This window comes from Phacochoerus africanus, chromosome 4, assembly GCF_016906955.1.
Source record: "Phacochoerus africanus isolate WHEZ1 chromosome 4, ROS_Pafr_v1, whole genome shotgun sequence".
NCBI lineage: Eukaryota > Metazoa > Chordata > Mammalia > Artiodactyla > Suidae > Phacochoerus > Phacochoerus africanus.
Genome location: NC_062547.1, coordinates 87,094,312 through 87,108,312, shown reverse-complemented (window position 1 = coordinate 87,108,312; position 14,001 = coordinate 87,094,312). Strand labels below are relative to the sequence as shown.

General features: G+C 35.3%; 1 protein-coding gene across 3 annotated transcripts in view; it reads left to right on the top strand.

The window, feature by feature from the left end:
- AP3B1 (adaptor related protein complex 3 subunit beta 1) overlaps window positions 1–14,001 on the top strand; it is a 256,686-nt gene that overhangs the window by 52,451 nt on the left and 190,234 nt on the right. The gene's annotated exons all lie outside the window — the stretch shown is intronic.

The window sequence follows — 14,001 nt, the reverse complement described above, 5'->3', positions numbered from 1 at the left end:
TTTTACTATATATCCTTTTTTTCTGTAATGAACCATAACCATGAGTATAACAGCTTTGAGTCCTGTGAGTCCTTCTAGGCAGTCATTAAGCCTAAAGGCAGTCTTGGTGGATCCCCAACATAAGGCTATTTAGATTCTCTGTTTCTTACTGGATCCTTGTTAGTATTTTTTCCTTTAAGAAATATGTCCTATCAATAGAGGTTGTCTGTCAGTTTATTGGCTTAAATTTAATTATATTTCTTAGTATCCTCTAATGTCTATAGCTTCTGAGATGCTGTTTCCTTTTTTATTCCCGATATTAATAACTTTTGCCTTTTTTCTCTTCATCAGTTTATCTAGAAGCTTGTCAATTATTATTTTCTTCTAAAAAATAGCTTTTGGTTATATCACTTTTCTTGTCTATTTCCTATGTCATTGATTTCTTTTTGATTTCATCCTTCTACTTAATTTGGTTTTTGTTGTTGTGTTATGTTGAGTTGGGAACTCAGATCAAATCTTTGTGTTAATATAAGGCTTTAATACTGTATATTTTCCTCTAAGCATTGCTTTAGTTGATTTCACAAATTTTGTTTTCATTGTCATTCAGTTAAAAATATTTTCTTATTTACTATATGATTTTCTTTTTGATTTTTGGTGTATTTAGAAATATGGTTGTTTAATTTCTAGGTATTGTGGGTGGGTTATTTCTTTATCTTATGTTGCTATTGCTTTATAATATAATTCCATTTTAGTCAGAAAACATCATTCTTTTAAAATTCCTGAAAACTTATTTATTTTTACTAATCATCTGGTTTATTTTGATATGCGTACCATGTGCAGTTGAAGAGAATGTATATTCTGCCATTATTGGATTTTATGTTCAATACATATTATTTAAGTAAATGTGGTTGCTGATATTGCTAAAGATTATTCAGATGTTTTTACTTACCACTTTCTAGTTCTACCAATTGCAGAGAGAGAGGTTTTAAATCTCCCAGTTTTGATTTTGAAATTGTTTATTTTCCCCTTTAATTTAGTCATTTTTTGCTTATGTTTTGAAGCATTCCTGTTTAAGCCATAGCTCTTTTCAGGTGTTCCTTATGAATTGACCCTTTTATCCTACAAGAAATCCTTCTTTTCCTCTGGTAATGATTTTTGTCTTAAAGTCTGTTTGCTTTCTTGTTATTAATATTGCCATTCCAGCCTTCTCCTCTCTTTGTATGGTATATCCTTTTCTCATTCATTTACTCCTAGCGTATGTCTTCATATCTATGTGTCTCTTGTTGACAGCATCCACTTCCATCTTTTTCCCACCCATTCTGTCAGTTTCTGCCTTTTAATTGGAGTGTTTATTTTGTTAACACTTAATGTATTTATTGACGTGGTTGGATTTGAGTAGACTATTATACTTTCTTTTTTTTTTTTCATTTGTCTCCTTTGTTTTTTGTTTCTTTCTTTTTCTCCTTTTACTGAGGAAATCTCATTTTTTTCCTGTTTCTATTTTTAACCTGTACTTCTTTGCATTTATTTATCTATGTATTTATTTATTGTTTTAGTGTTGCCTGTATTCATTCTTACCTTTTCCCAGTCCGGTTATATTTCATATTGCACTTCACCTAAAGTATAGAAATCTTGGAGTTCCCGTCATGGCACAGTCCGGTTATATTTCATGTTGCGCTTCACATAAAGTATAGAAATCTTGGAGTTCCCGTCGTGGCACAGTGGTTAACGAATCTGACTGGTTAATGAGGTTGCGGGTTTGATCAGTGAGTTAAGGATCTGGCGTTGCCGTGAACTGTGGTGTAGGTTGCAGACTTGGCTCAGATCCTGCATTGCTGTGGCTGTGGTGTAGGCCGGCAGCTACAGCTCCAATTCAACCCCTAGCCTGGGAACCTCCATATGCCACGGGAGCGGCTCAAGAAAAGGCAAAAAGACAAAAACAAAAACAAAAAACAAATATAGAAATCTTGTACCTGTGTACATCCATATCCCTCCTGTCTTTTATATTTTAGTTATTAATTTACTAGATTTATATATGTTAAAAGCATCATAAGACAGTACAGTTTTTCCTTTAAATATTTATATGACTTAAAAGAAATTAAAAGAAAAAAACAAAAAATCTTTACCACTTATTCAGATATTTATCAGGTCCAGTGATTTCTTTGTATTTTAAAGATCCATATTTCCATCAGTATCATTATCCTCCTGATTTGGCTTTTCTCTTATGGAGGTCTGCTAGCAATGAATTCTCTTACATTTTTTCTGAAAGTGTTTTCATTGTACCTTCATTCCTAAAGAATTGTTTCATTGGTCATGGAATTCTGAGTTCTTTTTGTTTATTTTTTGGAGGGCCACACCCGTGGCATATGCAGGTTCCCAGGCTAGGGGTCAAATCAGTGCTGTAGCAGCTGGCCTACACCACAGCTCACAGCAATGCTGTGACCACACACACCACAGCTCACAGCAGCATTGGATCCTTAACCCACTGAGTGAGGCCGGGGATTGAACCTCATGGATGCTAGTCAGATTCGTTTCCACTGAGCCAAGGCAGGAACTCCCTCTGAGTTCTTTTTGTTTTAGCACTTTAGAGATGCTTTAAAGACTCTTCTGCCCTCCATAATTTCTTATGTAAAGTCCTTGTTAACTGGATCATTGATCCTCCTATGTAATTTATAATTTTTCTCTTGATGCTTTCCTGCTTTACTCTTTATCTATGGCTTTCAGTAGTTTGGCTCTGCTGTACCTTGGCATGAGCTTCTCATGTTCAGTGAGTTTGGTGAATGTTAAGCATCCTAGTTCTATAAAATTCTCTCTTTTATCAAAAGTAGGGAATTTTGGCCTTCAGATAAGATTTGCCCTTTTCTCTTTCTGGTATTGGAATTACATATTGAAATTACATATATTTTATGTTGTTTGATTTTTGACAGTGTGCGAAACTTTTAGTTTTTCATCTTGTTTTCTCTATGTTAGATAATCTTTATTCATTTGTTTTCAAGTTCACTTACTCCTTCTGTCCTCTCCATTTGATTATTAAGTACATTCATTGTATTTTAGAAATTTTTTTATCTTAGAATTTCAGTTTGTTCTTTTTTTATCCTTCCTGTTTCTTTGCTGAGATTTCCCATGTTCTTTATTGAGAACATATTTTCTTTTACTTAAGAATAAGTGTATAGCAGCTCTCTCAGCTAGGTTCCAGAACCCTGTTTTTCTCAGGCTTGCACTCAGCCTGTTTCCTTTTCTTGTGTGCATATGTTGCCTTTTTAAGGTTTTCATATATTGGGTAATTTGCATTATATCATTTGACATTATGAATCTTGAATTATGTAGATTCACTGTTCTTTTATATTTACTCCATAGGTAGCGTTTTTGGTTTTTTTTTAGTTTGATTTGGGGTGGTTTTTTTTTTGGCCATGCCTGCAGCATGTGGAAGTTCCTCAGCCAGGAACCAAACCTGCTTCACAGCAGCTACCCAAGCCTCTGCAGTGACAGCACCAGATCCTTAACCTGTGTGCCACAAGGAACTCCCATAGGTGGTGGTTTTGTTTCACAAGGCAGCTGTTTTGACTTCTCATTGCAAGTTGCAAATTCTGTTGCTTAGGTGCTACTTCAGTTCTCATGTTTTTTGTCTTTTACTGATCTGTTTTGAGTCTATTCTGAGTTTGCATGGTTTAGTCAGAGCTGTGAAAAGCACATTCCCAGTCTCTAGCAGAAAGCCATGGAAATGTGGAATTTGCTTTCTACAGCTCTCTTTCTTACCATCTTTGAGCATATACTCCTTCTTGGAGTCTGTTTGCTTCTGTTTCATTTGGCAGGGCTTTTAGTGCTTTATGTAGTATGTCCAGGTTTTTTTAGTTTTATGTGGGAGACTCTACTAGTAGTTTTATTCCAAAATTAGCATAAGTCTGTGTATCTATTAAAGAGATTTAAAACTTAGTCCCCCTCCCCCCAAAAAATTATTTGTTCTTTAGAACAAATTTTGTTCTAAATGAAGAACAAATAAAATTTATTTATAAACTTATAAATTTATTGGTTCGTAGTGTTTACCTTTCCTGTCTCTTTTGATTCCTTTGTATAGATACCCCGCTCCTTTTTTTTAAAAAGCTGTGCTTGCGGTATATGGAAGTTCTCAGGCTAGGTATTGAGTTGGAACTGTAGCTGCCAATCTACTCCACAGCCACAAACACCAGATCCAAGCCGTGACTGCAACCTACACTACAGCTTATGGCAGCACCGGATCCTTAACCCACTGAGCAGGGCCGGGGATCATACCTGCGTCCTCATGGATACTAGTTGGGTTTGTTTCCACTGAGCCATGAAAGAAACTCCACATTTCATATTTGGTATCATTTTCTTTAATGACTAGAGGGCTTTCTTTAACATTTCTTGTTTTGCTGGTGATAAATTTTCTCAGTTTTGTTAAAAAAGTCTTTTTTGGAGTTCCCATTGTGGCTCAGTGGTAATGAACCCAACTAGTATCCTTGAGGACACTGGTTTGATCCCTGGCCTTACTCTGGATTAAGGATCCCATGTTGACGCAAGCTTCTGTTTAGGTTGCAGGTGCGGCTTGGATCCTGTGTTGCTGTGGCTGTAGCCTAGGGTGTCAATTGTAGTTCCAATTTGACCTCTAGCTTGGGAACCTCCATATGCCGTGGGTGCATAAAGAAACCTAAAAAAATTAGATAAAGTAAAAATAAAAAAACCTTTTTTTGCATACAATTCCAAAACGTTTTTGCTGAATAAAATGGAGATTTTTACATTTTTACAATCTTTTTCTTTTAGTATTTAAAAACATTTTTTTCTGGCCTACATGATTTCTTATAAGAAGTCTCTTGTCATCCTTTTTTCTCTTTTCTGTGTTTAATGTATGTCTTTTTCCTTTGTTGGTTTTAAGATTTTTTTCTTTAACAATGGTTTCCAGCTTTGTTGTGGTATGCCTCGACATATTTTTCTTCATGTTTATTCTGCTTGGAGTTTGTTGAGCTTCTTGTAAGCTTATACATTTCTTAAAATTTGGAAACAGTTCAGCCATTAGTTTTTCAAAAATACATTTTCTCTGACTTATTCTGGTACTTCAGGTAGATACAGTTATTCTAATCGATAGTGTTCTTCGGGTCACTGATAACTATGTTCACTGTTTCTCCAGTCTTTTCTCCCTGAGCTTCAGTTTGACAGTTTCTCTTGCTGTATGCTCAAGTGAACTGATCTTTTCTTTTGCGTGTCTAGCTGTTGTTAATCCCCTGTAATATGTTTATCTTAGCTACTATATTATTCACTTTTAGGTGTTTAATTAGGTCATTTTTGTATCTTCCAATTCTTTCCTCAACATACTCATATTTTTGTCTACCTGTTGGACATGTGGAGCACATTTGTAGTAGTTGTGGGATCATCATTCTGCGAGTTCTATCATTTCAATCATTTTACATCTTTTTTTTTTTTTTTTTTGACTGCACCCACATCATGCAGAAGTTCCCGGACGAGAGATGGAACCCCAAACCTTTTTCTATAGATTGATTTTTTTTATGGTTATGATTCATGTTGTCAGTGTTTTTTATATCAGTAGTAAATTTTAATTAGATACTGATCATTATGAAATTTGTGTTGGTGGCTGCCAGATTTTGTTGTATTCCTTTACATTGTATTGGATTTTCTTGTAAATCGGTTAAGTTATATGGAATCATTTGATTCTTTCAGAGCATACTTTTAATCTTTATTAGGGGATACAGAAACACTTTTAGTCTCTGTAATCCCACTAGTAAAGTGATGCCCTTCTTAGGATCCTGCTCAGTGATACATGTATTTATGAAATATTTTCTCTCTGGCTGCTGGGAACATAAACTGTTCCTAGCTTTTGTGATCTTTGGGATCTGTTCTACTTACTTCTTTCCAGTGGTTGGTTTGTTTGTTTGTTTGTTTTTTGTTTTTTTTTGTTTTTTTTTTATCTGGCCTCAGGTCTTTTCAGCTCACTTATGTGCCTGGCAGTGCTTAGCCTTAGGTTTGAATGTACTCTTCAGACTGCATTCCCCTTCTCTCTCTGTCTCTCTCTCTTAAGTTCCCTCCTCTTTGTTATTCTGTTCTGCAAATTCTAAGAACCTTGGCCTCTGTGGACTTCAGTCTTCTAGATTCTGTTTGAGTTGTTCTTCTTGCCCTGGTAGATTCACCCTCAGTTGAAGGGCTCACCTTGACTTTTTTTTCCCCTTTCTCAGGGTTAATAGTAATATACTGCCTATTGTCCAACATATGAAAGCCATTGTTTCAGTCCCTGCTCCCCCCCACTATTTTTCTGTTTGGTTAAGGTAGGAGGGTCATCAGAGCTCTTAGTTATTACTTCTAAATTATAGCTTTATATTAAAATTTATAACTTTTTTTTTCTTTTTTTGCTTTTTTTGGCTGCCCCCTCAGCATATGGAAGTTTCCAGGCTAGGGGTTGAATCAGAGTTGCAGCTGCCGGCCTACACCACAGCCAGAGCAATGACAGATCCGAGCCTCGTCTGTGACCTACACACAGCTCATGGCAACACGGGATTCCTAGCCTACTGAGCAAGGATACTAGCCCAGTTCATAACCTGCTGAGCTACAATGGGAACTCCCTGTAACTATTTTCAAACCTTAAAATAAATGGAATGTTATCAGTCAAATGAAAACTTTGGTCTCAGTTTTCCCTACTTTCCATGCAAAATTTTCAATTTATAACTGGTGACATTTCTGAAAATTCTCTTCCTCTTTTTCAACCTTTACATTTGAGCTCTGTAATTGCATCTGATAATGTTTTATAGCCAGAATATACAAAGTGAGCCACATATCATTAGCAGTTTTATAGTCATTGCTTAAGTATTTATAGTTTGAAAAACAAGGCATTTTCTAATAAAAAGGTTGCATCAGCACGAGAAAAATAGAGTGTATAAAATAATCATGACCTGAGAATGATGATAGACTTTTTTGTTGAAGTAGAGCAATAAGATTAGCCAGGTCACACTTCATTGTATTATACAAACACCAAGGTTGATATAATGTGGACTCTTAGCTATTATTTTAACACCCTGCAGTAGATTCAGTGATATTGTGTCTCTCAGATAGAGTAAATTAGTAGTTTAAGTTGTCTTTCCTCATATAAGGTAAATTAGTAGTTTAAATAAGCTTGATTTGCATAATCAAAGTCTGGAAAATTATAGTAAAATATATGTTATGCAGTTTCTAAAGTATACATTTTTGTATGTGCAAGGAATAATTCTCCTGTCATCTTAGCTTTTTAAATTATAATAATTGATATTATAGAATTTTAAAGATAGGTACTTTAAACCTACTTTTTAGATACATTTTTAGGTACACTTAATTTTTTTGTTATGTAGCAAAGTACATTGTATATTTCAGATAAGTGAATTTAGCTGCCAAAATGAATAGCCATCATAAAGAGAATATCACTAACTTAGGTAAATTAAAATCAAAACACTTGTACACTTGTTATCAATTTAAGAACTAGGTTAAATTAACCAGTATTGGACTTAACTTGTTAAACCATTCTTTCTCTTTAAGATTACAATTAATGGGAGAAATCTGGACTTAACATGTAATCTTGTAGTATTTGCCAATTTTACTAATGATTGGTTTAGTAGGTTCTTATTAAGCACTGTTTATCTGCTTGTTAACCATATATAAATCTAAGTTGAAAATTCAGTTAAACTATCTTTGATGTGGTATGGCTATGCCATCTGAGCTTCTATTTGATGTGTACATTAGTTTTATGGCTTCTGGTATGAGAAAGTTCAAGTAGCTGGAAAAAAGATTTCACTTAGAAAAATTGTGAGCTTGTCTTGGTGTTATCAGGAATAGAGTCTCTCGTTAGCAACAAGGATTACTAACTTCAAAATGCTGTCTGTGCTAGGTTGTTAACGTCTTATATGGACTCATTTTATCCTTGCAAATAACCCTGTGAGGTCGCTTCTTTCATTTTCCATATTTTCCACATGAGGATGAGGGAGCAGAGAGATTAGGCTATCTGATCAAGGTCACACAGCTAATGTGTGGCAGTCAGAATCCAAAGCCAGGTAGCTTGGCTTCAGAAGCCATCTTAGATCATTCTCCTTGTGAGCCATCCTTCCTGTTTGATAACTTCCTCCTCCTCTTTATTGTGTTTGACCTCCTCATCTTCTGGTATTAGCTGTCTTTTATCTTCTGGGAGGTAATTGTCATTGGTATAAATTTTTAATGTTTTAGATATGGGTAGAAATGAGTAAGTCCTTAGATATTGTCATAAGTTATGCTGTAAATAGTTTCCTTTGGACTTTCAGTCTTGTTGTTGTAAACAGAAAGTTCTGTACTATTTGTTTATTCAGAGCTGTTTGTAATGTTTAAATAGTTATCAGTATAGAACTTTACAATCGGATTCTGGTATGCTCTAATGTTCTGTAACAAAAATGTCACTATAAACAAAATTACAGTAGTTCCCCCCCTTTTCTGTGGTTTTACTTTCCATGGTTTCTCTTATGAGCTGCGTTCCAAAAGTATTAAATGGAAAATTCTGGAAATAAATAATTTATAAGTTTTAAATTGCGTACCATTACGAGTAGTGTAGTGAAGTCTGCCACTCTGTCTGGGATCCCCAGCCATTGACATCTTCTGCTCCTAACATCTAACCTTCAACACTGTCATGCTCAGTAATCCAGGATCACCCAAAGCAGAGGATCCTTCTTCTGACATGCTGTTGTTTCCGTGATATATGATCCTCCCAGACCATGTAGTCCCAATGTATGGTTGGGTTGGTAGCCTAACACTAGGTCACAACACCTGTGTCATTCTTCTCGCCTTTATCTTCTCATGTAGGCATTTTATCACCTCACATCGCTACAAGAAGAAGGGTTGGTACAGTCCAATAAGATATTTTAAGAGAGAGAGACCACATTCACGTAAATTTGTTAAAATTGTCCTATTTGATTATTAGCTATTCTTATTAATCTCATACTATGGCTAATTTAGAAATTAAACTTTATCATAGGGATGTATGTATAGGAAAAGATATAATATATATAGAATTTGGTACTATCCATAGTTTCAGGTATCTACTGAGGGTCTTGAAATGTATCCCCTACAGATAAAGGGGGGATTCTCTATTGATCTGTTTGTTTTGGATTTCTTTTTTTTCTTGAAATACCTGTTAGTTTTTGAGACATGCTTAATCCACTAATGTTGTAGGAAAACTGACATAAACTTCTTAAAATTTATGTTTAGAGAATTGATGTTTCATTGCTATTAAGTACAAAATTTCATTTTTCCAAGTGCATACTGCCTTGGACTCACAGTTGAGCTGTAGGTCATTTGCCATTTGATGTCAAATGATACCACAAGTGACCTAGTAAGCCATCAGTGGTTATAGTACAAAAATAATCAAAGGTTTAGTCAATAACTCATGAAGTTTGATGTACTAGTATTGATAAACTAATTAAACAGATCTGCCTGTGTTCTTCCAGCCTACTGGGGCTCTGCTATGATTAGCTTTACAGCAAGGAGTATTGTAACATTGAATGAAAGTAACTGATCAGAGAATGGTGTAGTCACGGAGCTTTAAGTACTCCCATTTCTGGTCACAGAATGGTTTCAGGGAAAGTAGGCTTTCTCTGCACACCTGCAGCCAGTCAGTGCACAGGCCTCTTGTGGTCAATATTGATTGATTCTTATAACAGAACTAGAACAAATTTAGTGTTTTGCAACCTTCTGTGATTTAATATTGTTATGCTTTTTGCTATAACAGTCACAAAAATCCCTCTCCAATAGTGAGTAATTATGGCAATGCCTGCTAGCTCAGCTGTGGTTTGAACATTTCAATGTTGCCAATATAAACTCCTCGATATATTCTGGAGTTCATAATTCAGCTTCAAAAGTTGGCTGTACAGTTAGGTAAATAAAAGTGTTGCTGAGAAATAAATCCCAAGAAGATGAGGGGGTGGCTGGACCCTAATCCATTCTTCATTGAAAATTTTCCTGAAAACTGTAGGCTGAGATCTGAATATAATTAGTAAAGAGGAAGACTATTTTAAATGATTAATTTTCTTAAAAAATCTACAAATTAAAGACTTTGGGAGGCAATCTTCTTAATACCTGTTGTTTCCTCAGAGTGTTGGTGCCCTCCTAGATAGCTATTTCATGAATTTTAACTTTTGGTGGTAACTTAGATCCTAGATATAGAAATCCAATGGAAAATGTCTTATTTTTTCCCCAGTCTATTATTGGGCTGTTATGTCTTACTCAGCTGATAACTACTGGGCTCTTCCTATATGCCAGGCTATGCGATAGGTTGTGGGACTATGTGGATGAATAAGGAATGATTCCTGTACTGAATAGCCTCATGTTCATTCCAAGGTGGATTTGAGAGATATCTTATTTAAAATACATCTTTTGCATAGATTTGCTATATTTAAATTTTTATAAATCAGTCAATCAGTAAGCGTTGGTTGTTTTTTGACACTCTCGTAATCTTAGGAACTTTAAAATTTGGTTGGGGAGAAAATCATTTATACCTCAAACAATTAGATAATTGCTTCTTAAACTGTGATTTAAGAATGTTTAAAATTTATATTTTAAGTATAATCTAAAACATTGGGTGTGTTTTGGATTATTTGGTTGCCATCTTGCATACTAGTGTAACGTAGTTTTGCAACCCTTTTTTGTATTCTTGTGTGAGATCACTTTATTCTAAGTGAACGTTTGAAGGTTTCATGGACTTTTAGGGGCCTCATGGGTTGATATCATCTGTAGAAGCATGGTCACTTGGATGAGACTGCTTTTATTTATTTATTTATTATTTTTTAATTTTGGCTGCCCCTCAGCATATGGAATTCCTGGGCCAAGGGGTCAGATTTGAGCCACAGTTGCCACTGGCAGCACTGGTTTCCTAACCCACTGTTCTGGGCCAGGGATCAAACCTGTGTCCCAGTGCTCCCCATACACCCTTGGTCCTGTTGTGCCACAGTGGGAACTCTGGATGAGACTGCTTTTAATTGGTTGGTACGTGAGTATATTTGTTTAGAGTGAGTTTGTTCCTGATTGACTAATACTGAGAAGCAAGGGGTCATCACAGGTTGGTTGACTTGAAAAAACTTGATTGAGCTCTTGTCTGTTGAATAGGTTGAAAACAGTTTTATTGGCTCTATGTTGCCAGTGCTACAGAAGAAGTCATTTTAGGAATGTGGGAACTTAAGAATATTTTCAGTTTCAGATTTTTTTTTATAATGAATGAATTTAAAATACTTTTATAATCAGAGGAAGTACTATTATTTTGTGTTGGCAGATGCCGGAAGGATGAGATTTACCCCAGAGTGAAAATATCTTTAGTATTTTATCTGAACACAAATTAATGTTAATTGTAAAAATTTTTAAAAATTTAGAAAGATGTAGAAGTGTGGAGGTCACTGATTAATACCATCACCCAGAGATAGTTACTGTTCACATTTTAGAATATAGGTTTTTTTCAGCTTTCATGCTTACTTGGTTTGAATCCTGGCTCTTAATTTAATGGATTTCTATATTGGTCAAATTACTTAACCTCTCTGTGCTTGTTTCTTCACCCGTATAATAGGAATCGTAATACCTGTTCATTGAATTGTGAATATAAAATGAATTAATGTAAATAAAACATTTAGAACAGTGCCTGACACATAGTTCAGTATGTAAGTATTTGCTATTACCATACGATGTCCATTCTAAGACATTTGTTTTCCATTTTAAAGTTTCTGCAGTTGGGAGTTCCTGTTGTGGCTCAGTGGGTTAAGAACCTTACTAGTATCCATGCGGATGTGGGTTTGTTCCTTGGCCTCGCTGGGTGGGTTAGGGATCCTGCATTGCCATGAGCTGTGGTTGCAGGCCAGTCTGCAGGTTGCAGACTCTGCTTGGATCCCACATTGCTGTGGCTGTGGTGCAGGCCGGCAGCTGTAGCTCTCTCTAATTCAACCCCCTAGCCTGGGAACATCCATATGCCGCAGGTGCAGCCCTAAAAAGAAAGAAATGTTTCTACCTTTGGGACTTATCTTAATGACTAAGGGTGACTTTTAACTGGTAGGGTTTTTTGTTCTTTTCTTTGTCATCCATTAAATTAAGGTACGTCTTACAATTGATTTATCTTCAGTTGACAAAATGTAATATATGTGTGTGTCTGTTTTTTGTTAATACAAAAGTGAGACCATACAATACATACTCTTAGCACCTTTAAAAAAATTTAAGAGGATATATTTTCAATGTCAGGTATAGATTCACTTATATATAGTTGCTGCATGGTATAGTGTTATACGTGGATGCTCTGTAATTTGCTTTATTGTTCCTCTATTAGTAGACATTTTATCGTTTATCATTTCATTTTTGCTTTTGTGGAAAGATTTTCATTAGTAGAACTCAGGAGAAAGTGGAATGACAAACCTGAGTGGAGATTGGGACACAAAAAGTCAAATTGTATTTGGGGCCTCTTCCTGTTTGACTAGAGAAGAAATTCAGGAAAGATTTTAGGCTGTGTTAACACTGAGTTAAGGATTTTAGACTTTGTTTTAAGATTTTTGTGGATCTGCTCATCACGGAAGAGTAATTGGAAATGTACTTTTTGTTAGTTTCTCCTATAACCTGGTCAGTTTAGTACAAACGAATTGATTGATATCACCTTAAAATGGCCTGTTTAGCGTTTCTATTGATAATGATGAAGATGTAGAAAGTATGTTCATTAAGTTTTCATTTGTGCTCATGTAATTGTAAAGAATGGCAAATAGGTTGGATTACAGATTAAGATCTAAAATTAAGCATGTGCTGTGATGGGTTGAATATAAGTGGTTGAAAGTTTCAGTAGGTAAATGTAAGATCTTGCCCTCTTTTTAAAGGAAAAAAAAAACCTCACCAGGACAATTAATTCAAGTATGGATTGATTTAGTCTATTTGGGAAAAGTAGATGGTTTTAATCAAGAGTTAGTTGTATCAGTGGAAGTATCTCATCTGGAACAGAGTCTTAACGAGTTTGTCTTGCTTAGATTTCATTTGTTGTTTTTATACTGAAAAAAACACGTAGACAAATGGAGTGAGTTTAGAAGGTAGCAAAACAGGATGGTGAAAGAACTCCTCACTGCTCTGTCAAGGGAAATTGGACTGTGAGGCAAAGGAGGCCATGGCAGTCATCTTTAAAGAAGTCCAGATTGGTTAGTATGATATAACATATGGTCCAGTATAGCACTATTTTTCCTTTTCAGCGTCAATTCCAGCTCTTTCCAGATACTTGCCCTTATTTTCCATGCACCTTGAACATTCTCTAAGCTTTTAGGTATGCATTATGCTGATATATCAGACGATTAATCAGGCAGTGGTATCTGAAGATATTTGAGAAGAGCAATATGAGCTATAAGCAACATCAAAAGGAAGCAGTTGATGAATTTCAACTCAAATTTCAATGTTCATTTAATTTTTCTGCTTATCATAATTTTTTTAGAAACAGTGATTAAGGTGCCTTTGAAACAGTTTTCAGAACACACGTCCAGCCTTTTGGAATTTTTATTACATTAAATTATTATTGTCACACTTTATTCTTACTGAGCTGGAAGTATCATGTAATGTATATTGGAATGTGAATTCTACCATACAATCAAAGTTGGGCTCTGAAACATTTGAATTAATGAATGAACATAAGCTGCCATACTGTATAGTTAGTGTACGTAGCCCTCATTTTGTAAATACTTTTGCAATTTAGTTAGTATTTTAATATTTTTGTAGGAGTTTTGCTCTGGAACTTTTTATTCCTTTCAAGAGGAAAGACGCCTTGATAAGATGTTGCTGTTATGGTTGGGATTATTAAAATGCTTATTTCACAAGCTGTTTCTGTTAATACTTATCTTGTAATATCTTTTTTTTTTCCTTCCTTTTTTGGCCACCCTGCGGCATATGTAATTCCCAGGTCAGGAATCAGATCCAAGCCATAGTTGTGACCTAAGCCGCAGCTGAGGCAGTGCTGGATCCTTAACCCACTGTGATAGGCTTGAAATCAAAGATACATCCCAGTGTGCCCAA